The sequence below is a fragment of the Zingiber officinale genome, chromosome 1B, assembly GCF_018446385.1.
Source record: "Zingiber officinale cultivar Zhangliang chromosome 1B, Zo_v1.1, whole genome shotgun sequence".
NCBI lineage: Eukaryota > Viridiplantae > Streptophyta > Magnoliopsida > Zingiberales > Zingiberaceae > Zingiber > Zingiber officinale.
Window position 1 is genome coordinate 156,981,583 of NC_055986.1, and position 9,190 is coordinate 156,990,772.

Sequence of the window (9,190 nt, forward strand, 5' to 3'; positions counted from 1 at the left end):
AAAATAAACTGATTTACTATTTTAAACGCTTCTAATGCATTTAACTGTACTATTAAAATGCCTAAGTTGCATTTTTACTGATCTAGTTATTTTGTCGAACACTTAGTGTTCCCCAAATCTCCTCTTTATTAGGGAGATCACCTTTAGGCACCCGACAACGTCTACAACCCCAACTGACGAGGGTAAGCGTGTCCAGCCCATCTAAAGGTGCTCAACTAAAATCCCTAAATCTAAGAGGAGGGTTAAAACACCCTACATGTCAACAAAATCTGCATATTACAAATCTAATGCATAGAAAATCCAAACGGAGCTATTATACTGCAGGTGAGGGGTTTCTTACCTCTTGATCGTAATTTCTTACGATTCTATTCGCTAGAGTTCCGGTGGAGGTGATCCTCTCGACGATCCCATCCCGTCTTCGTGTTCCTCTCGCGGAGAAGAACCTCTTTCGTGTTGGAGTCGTCGCCGGAAGGTGAACCGATGGACCTTGGGCTTGGTGTGCCGTGCGTGAGGAAGAGGAGAAGAAGAGGGGCGCCGGCGTGAGGGTTTGAGAGGAGAAGGTGCCGAACCAAAATAATAATAACCCAACTCCAACTTAAGTTTATTATTTATATTAAGTAGTTTAATGAACCCAACTCTAATATAAATATATTTGGTTCTCCTTTTTTTCAGCACGGCCCTGCTGGGTTCATCGGTTACTAATCTTATCCCTAAACCATAGGTCTCGGGTTCGATTCCCGCCTAAGCTATTTTACGGTTCTAATTATTTTTGCTACTTTCGATACTCGGAAAATTCCGGAAAAATATCTAAAAATTTCAGAAAAGTCATAGAATAATTCTAAAATAGTTTTGAGAATTTTTGGGCGTTACACCATATTAGCACTAGTCCCCATATTTTCAAATTTCTTTGTAAGAGCGTCCAATTTTGCAGACAAAAGAGTGACTGCATCTACATCAAACTTCCCTGATGCTTTAATTGTTAGGTTTACAGAGGAATAGCCATCACTTCTTTCATTTGCCCATTGATGATGATTTTGTGCTACACTTTCAATGATTTCTTCGGCTTCATCTAAGCTTTTGTTCATAAGTGCCCCTCCAGCAGCTGAATCAAGGGACACTTTGGTATGATAATTGATACCATTGTAAAAAGTATGCAACACTAACCATCTTTCCAACCCATGATGTGGGCATTGTCTGAGCATACTATTATATCTATCCCATGCTTCAAAAAGAGATTCTGAGTCAGTTTGCTTGAAGCTCGCAATTAAATTCCTCATATGAGCTGTTTTGCTTGGTGGATAGAACTTATCAAGAAACTGTTGCTCACACTGCTCCCAAGTGGTGATGCTATTAGGGGCTAAAGAATTCAGCCATTGCTTTGCCCTATCTCTTAGAGAAAACCCAAATAATAATAATCTAACTGCATCTGAAGGAACTCCATTCATTTTCATGGTCCCACATATTTCATAAAAGACCTCGAAGTGTTGATGGGGGGCTGCATGAGGTCCTCCACCAAATTGGTTCTCTTGCATAAGATATGATATGTTTGATCTCAAAGTTGTTAGCTTCCACTGAAGGTCTTGAAATACTAGATCGAAAACCTCTTGCATAGGGTGCTGCATAATCCTTAAGTGGTCTATTTGTCATGTTCAAATATTCCTGTTCTTCAATTTGCCTTTGCAGAATTCTTCTTTTATGGAAGGTTCTATCAATCTCAGGGTCAAAAGGAAAGAATTCCCCTGCAAAGTTAGATCTTCGCATACACAAGAACAAGATAGCAAATGACAATTCAAAAAAAAAAGAAAAATAAAAGAATCAAAAATGCAGAATTGAATTTGTACAAAAAGAACTAACAAGAAGTGAAAGTTATATAAGAAGGTAAAAACAGAAATCTAATGATTAGTTACAACTATGCAATATGAAAGGAAAACAAATGTTATGTTTAGTCTAACTCAATTGATAATTCCTAATGTTATAGCGCAGTCCCCGGCAACGGCGCCAAAAACTTGTTCGCTCTCCGCAAGTGTACGGAAATGTCGCAAGTAATATAAAAGATTATCGTATCCACAGGGACTGGAATAAGCACTAGAAATGTCTCAATGCGAATTAGCCAAACAACTATCCAATCGTTTCAAAAGCAAAGTAAAGTAAACAAATCTAATCTTAAAGATCAACAAACAAGAGTTTAGTGTTTTGGGTTATGATAAAGGGAGATTCTAGGAGTTTCGGTTTCTTTGTAGGATTTCTCGAATGTAAATGGTTCACCAATTCTTATCCCTCAATTGCCAAACATGTAGAAAGTTGCCGGTTCTCTCTTGCAATAGACAACCGGCTAAGGAATGTATCTAAATAGGATTAATTAGACATGAACCTATGTTGTCCTTACACAGAAGTGCACCTATTACTATGCCTTCCTCGGATATCAACGTAGAAGCCCACGACTTATCAATCTATCAAGATACAAGAAACTAATCACAAAATCCATCCTACTCTCTTGAATATTCCTATTTCCTCTTCAAGATTGTCTCTCAAACGTCCTTACACGGGCTTGCACCTGTCACGTGGATCCCTTGGATGATCGAGTGAGAGTTTATCTTTACCAAGTCCATAAGAAATTTAAACAATTAATCAAGAATGAGAATTAAGCACGAATCATCTTTAATCATTCAAGATCTAATTGATACAAGCAAGATAATGTCATTGAAACAAGAGAATGGCAAATCCATAAGAGATTACATCAATCCATCATACAAATACTCCCTTCATCCTAGAATACAAGATCTACTCCATGAATCGAGGAAGAAAACCCGAAGAAATAGAGAATACAAGCATTCCTTAAATCCCCAATCCAAGAAACCAAGAAAAGGGGGAAAGAGAAAACTTATCTACGAAGAAACTTCGTCTTCGGATCCAATCCTCTCTCCGGAGCCGGAATCGCCAAGAACTCCCCTTGAATCGCCCAGAAATCCTCCCAAGAATGGGAGGAAACCACCAAATCTTGCCTTCTCCCAAAGGGGGAGAGATCCCCTTTCAATTCATGAAGGAGGGTTTAAATAGAGGAGGGAATCGGGCGCCACACGGCCCCGTGACATGGCCGTGTGAGATTCACACGGCCATGTCTAGTTCCTTCTCTGCCAAAACTGCACGGCCTTGTGGTTCACACGGCCACAGCCTGCTTAGTCTCTGGAAATGCTACACGGCCGTGTGGTGCACACGGCCACAGCCTGCTTAGTCTCTGGAAACCTCACACGGCCGTGTAGATCCACACGGCCATGTAAGGCTTCTGCTCTGGTTGGCTTCAAATCTTGACACGGCCGTGTGAAGTTCACACGGCCATGTCATTCTCCACTTCTGTTGGTGCCAAACTCCACACGGCCCGAGCTCCATACCAGTGCAGGGCCGTGTGAGGTACACGGCCCGGTGCTTTCTCCCTTTGTTTCCTCCAATGCTTGCCCAAGGATGTAGATTCTTCACCAAATCGACTCCTATGTACAGAAAATGTACAAAAAGCAGATCTCCGAACCAAAAGAGTAAAATATGCTAAAAGGAAAGCTGGAAGTATAAAAATGCATAGATCAAGCATGCTCAAAGTATGTAAATGTGCGTAAAAATATGCATAAAAGAGTATATAATCTACGCACATCACCCGACAACTGTACTTGCTATGCCCACATCCCTAACTAGACCCGAGGTAGCTAGTCCCGAATCTAGTAGGGTTTACTAGGTTATCTAAACCTAGGGATGACTTTGGGAGCCCAACCCAAGGACAACTAAGAGTCCAGTACAGTGCCACTGATAAAGTAAAATACTGGCTCATAAGCTAATTTATCTTATCTTGCTCTTACTAGGTTATCTGAACCTAGAGCTAGGTTATCTGAACTTAGAGGCGACTATGGGAGCCCACCCATTGGACCGTAGTCCCATATAAACTGAAGCAAGGCTATGTATGCTATTTAAAAATGCAACTATGGCATTTAACTGAACTACTAAAATACCTACTGTAACGTATAACTGTACTAGGCATTTTATCGAGCACCTGGTGTGCTCTAACTCTGCATATGGCTACACTAAGATCATAAAAGCGAACTAGGACCATAAAAGCATACGACTAGCTACTTAGACTGCAGGTGAGGGGTTACTTACATCCTGCGCTAAGTTTTCTTACAATCCGATCGCTAGGTTTCCGGAGAAGAAGATCTCTTCGGCGATCCTCTTACGTCTACACGTTCTTCTCGCGGAGGGGAGCGTCCTCATGCCGAAGTTTTCGCCGGAGGGTGCTCCTACGACCCTAGGGATTGAACTCTAGGTTTCCTTAGGCTTGTGAGCCGAGAGGGTGAAGAAGAGAGAGAGGTTCAGCGGTGAGGGTTTGAGGGTGAGGAGAAGTTGTCGATCAAAATAATAACTTCCCACTTAAATTCCCTATTTATATTGAGTGATTAATACAACCCAACTCGATTATAAATATAATTTCTCTTCTCTTCTTTCAGCACACCCCTGCTAGGGACCCTTGGTTCTTAAAGTCATCTATAAATCGTAGAGTCTAATAGGTCTCGAGTTCAATTCCCGCTTAGGCTGTTTTACGATTTTTATTTAATTTTGCTACTTCTGCTACTCCAAAAATTCTATAAAAATATTCTAAAATTTTAGAAAAATGATAGAATATTTCTAAAATTTATTTTGAGAATTTTCGGGCGTTACATAATCTAAGTCAGAATAGCCTAGTAACTCAAAATTATTAGTTCTAAGATACCAAATTCCTACATTTGACATTCCTTTAAGATATCTAAAGATTCTTTTGACTTGAGTCAAATGAGATTCTTAAGCACAAGTTTGGTATCTAGTAAACATACTAACTGCAAATAAAATATCGGGTTGACTTGCAGTTAAGTATAGTAGGATACCTATGACACTCCTATAGTATTTTAAGTGAACTGATTTTCCATTGGGATTGTCATCTAGAAGTGTGTTAAATGCCATAGGTGTTTTTATTTCTTTAGTGTTTTTCATTCCAAATTTTTTAAGTAATTCTTTGGTGTATTTTTGTTGATAAATATAATTTCCCTCATTTGTTTGTTTGATTTGTAAGCCTAAGAAGTAGGTTAATTTTCCAACTAGACTCATTTCAAACTCTTGTTCCATTAGATTAGTAAATTCTTCTAAGAATTCTGAGTTAGTTGAACAAAAAATTATATCGTCTACATAGACTTGGGCTATGAAGATATCCTCTTTTATTAACTTAACGAATAGGGTTGGGTCGATTTGACCTTGGTTGAACCCTTTAGATGTTAGGCAAGAGGTTAACCTTTCATTCCATACCCTGGGTGCTTGAGACATAGTCAGGGTGTTCTAGACTTTCAAATCCAGGTGGTTGTCCTACATAGACTTCTTCTTTTATCAATTCATTGAGAAAGGCATATTTAACGTCCATTTAATACAGTCTGAACCCTTTATAGGTTGTATAACTGAGTAACATTCTAATGGACTCTAATCTAGCTACTGGGGCATAAGTTTCATCATAGTTAAGTCTCTCTACTTGACTAACCCCCTTAGCAACTAACCTAGCTTTGTTTCTAGTAATTTCCACAGTTTCGCTTAATTTGTTTCTAAACACCCATTTTGTTTCTATTATTTCCTTGTCTTTGGGTGGTGGTACTAAATCTCAAACTTCATTTCGTTCAAATTGAGCTAGTTCTTCTTGCATAGCTATGACCCAGTCTGGGTCAAGTTGTAACGACCCGACCCCTCGGCCCCTTGGGCGGCCCAACTGGAGGCCCATTTGGCGGTCCCTTGGGCGGCCCAAATTGGCGACCCCTTATGTCGTCGACCGACGACCCTCGACCGTGACGTTACTCACTAGGTATTTCCACCCCTGGCAGTGGATTTTTGCCTTTCCCAGGATTCAAACTCTAGACCTTCAGGCTAAGTAGTAGAGTTTATGAATCCTAGTAGCCAAGTGAGAGCTACTCACTTGGCTACCAGGATTCATAAACTCTACTACTTAGCCTGGAGGTCTAGAGTTCAAATCCTGGGGAAGGCAAAAATCCATTGCCAGGGGTGGAAAGACATAGTGAGTAACGGGACGGCCGAGAGTCGTCGGTCGATAACATAAGGGGTCGCCAATTTGGGCAGCCAGTTGGGCCGCCCAAGGGACCGCCAAATGGGCCTCCAGTTGGGCCGCCCAAGGGGTTGAGGGGTCGGGGCGTTAAAATAAAAAGGCGCCTTTTTATTGTAATGCCCCGACCCCTCGGCCCCTTGGGCGACCCAACTGGTGGCCCCTTGGTGATCCCTTGGGCTGCCCAACTAGCGACCCCTTATGTCATCGACCAACGACCCTCGGCCGTGTCATTACTCACTAGGTCTTCCCACCCCTGGCCAGTAGATTTTTGCCTTCCCCAGCATTCGAACTCTAGACCTCCAGGCTAAGTACTAGAGTTTATGAATTCTGGTAGCCAAGTGAGCGACGCTATTTTTGGCGCATTATCGGAGGAGCTTTGCAGCGTCGCAGGAGCGTAGCACGACAGAGTAATTGTTAGAAGATCTTGTTGTTCATTAATTTGCTCCAGCCTTCACCCTCCTTATATAGGAGATTCGGGGCACCCTGAATGTGACGTAGTCGAATTAATCAAGGTGCTCCACGTGGCGAAGCTCGTTGGGGATAGGTATTACATTCCGGGCGCCCGGACCTCCACTTTACCAGCTACCTGAATAAAAGTGTTAGTCCGAGGCAAAACGCAAACTACCCTGCAAAACAAAGTATTAGCACAGCATAGTCATAAAAAGGAATAGTGTAGTAATTAGATTCCGTCTCACTGAAACCGAAATCTAGTCAAGATCTCAACTTAGAGTTCTGAAATGGTTCTAAGTTGGATCGGCGCCTAAGTTCCCTTCCAGGGAACGCGCCCTCACAGTCACTTCTCTCTAGTGACTTACCTCAACTTACCCATCAGACGTCCGGTAGCCCATCGACCCATCTGGACTTCGTGCCAACTATCCGGTCAGCCCGTCGACCTAGTTGGATTTCGTGCCAAACGTTCGGTCAACTCTTCGACCCGTCTGGACTTCGTGCCAGCTATCCGGTTGACCCGTCGACCTAGCTGGGCTTCGTGCCAGACATCCGGTCAGCCCGTCGACCTGTCTGGACTTCTCCTGCACACTTGATCAAAGTGTTTAGAACACAAATTAAACTAACTTAACCTACTTTGTCATTCATCAAAACTTGAGTTAGACCGTTAGTGCTAACCGCACCAACAGTTAAGCTAACCATAGCAAAGTTAACACTTTAGGATATTTTCAAGGTATTATGATATCTTGAAAATAAAAATTCAACTCTTATCTTGGAAGAGTTTAAAGTGTGCCAATGAAAATTTGAGGTATTGAAATTACTCAAATTGACACAAAAAGAATATAATTCGAAAGTGTGCCAAGTTGGGATTTTGGCACATGCTAGGGAGATAGAGTCGCCTATGTTAAATCAGTAATTTGGTTTAATGATTAGTTGATGACTCTTAGATGAAAATCTTGGTAGTTACTTTATGCTACAACTACCATATTTGTTTACTCTATCGCATGCCATAACTTCATATCACATCATTCATATTGTCATGAAAAATGAAACATGTCATGTTATACATATATCATAATGCTATGATAGTTTTGAAAAGATGCATTGGATGTATGTCATACTCATTAACATGCATATTTCAATTCCTTATAATTAAAGACAATATAACATTAGTTAACATTCTTGGTAGGATGATCACGTTTAAAATATCTAGTTAGATATGCATGATCCCTTGATTTATGAAAAACCTATTTTATATCTCACAAGACCATAGAATGCATTGTATGTGTATTAAGACGCATCAAATACAAGTGAGACGTTAGAATGATAAACTAAGTTCAAGATGCAATTGATGTATTAAAATGAGCTTTAGTTTCATCAAATCAAATTGACTTTGTGAAGGACAATCATGGGGAAAGCTAATGTGTAAGCATGTGCATTTAGCCCATAGATCACGATTGAAAATTAGTTTTGAAAATGATTTCAAAATATTTTGTAAAACCTTGGTGAAGTCTATTTGTTAATTGAAATCACCATTGATTAGTTAAATACAAAGTTAGAGTGAAATATTAAATTTTTTAATAGTTCCTAATTTTGTATCATTTTTTAAAAATAAAATGTATTTTATAGAAAACTATTTTTTCTTGATAGTATTTAACATAAGTAACACATACATTAAATTTTATGATTTTTCAAAAACTATAGAATTACTTATGAATTCCTAAATTTTCATCTGAAACTGAATCCAAAATATCAAACACACCAATCCATTGAATTAATCGATTGGTGCATGTGGCAATAAATTGATAGCTAATGCCAATCGATTGACTTGAGCAGTAATTGATTAATAACTGATACTAATTGATTGGTAATTATTGATTTAGACTGAAATGAGTTTATTTCAGTTGATTAGGTCACGTTTAGGTAATTTAACTATTTCTAACCCTCTAAATATTTGGATAAGTATTTCAAGGTAATTTTCTTAATAAAAATGAGAAAGAGATGGTTAAAGAAGAATAATGTTAAATTGAGGAGGTTTAGATTCAAAGTTTAATTCTCAACGTCAGGACTTGGACTTTCGGATTTCTTAAAAGTTTAAGAACTCCAAATCATTGTTGGTACAATGATAGAAGTTAGAGCATGCTTTGAGGAAAAGGTTTACCGTAAAGACATGATTTGGGTAAAAAAGGAGAAATTTTGAGGAATGCTTATGGTGGAGCATTAGAAACAATGGGAGGTAGAGAACTTCCTTTGGGATGTTGGAAGGTTAAGATGAATAAAATTTCGGAAGATATTTTTTATGAATGTCAAAGGGGGAGAATATAGGCTTTAAGTTAGATAACCCTCATTCATGCGTTGACATGGGATGAAGAATGAAGTTGGGCTAATGAGTTAGCATAACTTCAATATATTGACAAATATCAAAAAAAAAAAAAAAAAGAGATTGTTGGTGCGATTTACCTCAGGTTAAGGTTGACTAAACTTAGATTGACTCAAGTATGAGTTTTAATGTTTGATCAATATACGAAAAGAAAGTCCAAATGGATCAAAGATTGATCAGACACTTGGTAACCAAAAGTCCAACTGGAAGGTTGGTAAGAGGAAAGTCCAAGAGGGTTAAAAGTTGAC

General features: G+C 39.4%; 1 non-coding gene across 1 annotated transcript; it reads left to right on the forward strand.

Moving 5' to 3' along the window:
* Positions 1–1,173: 1,173 nt before the first annotated feature.
* Positions 1,174–1,279, forward strand: LOC121994697. The gene has a single exon (XR_006115793.1). It is a non-coding gene; the product is annotated as a small nucleolar RNA R71 (small nucleolar RNA).
* The last annotated feature ends 7,911 nt before the right edge of the window (positions 1,280–9,190 follow it).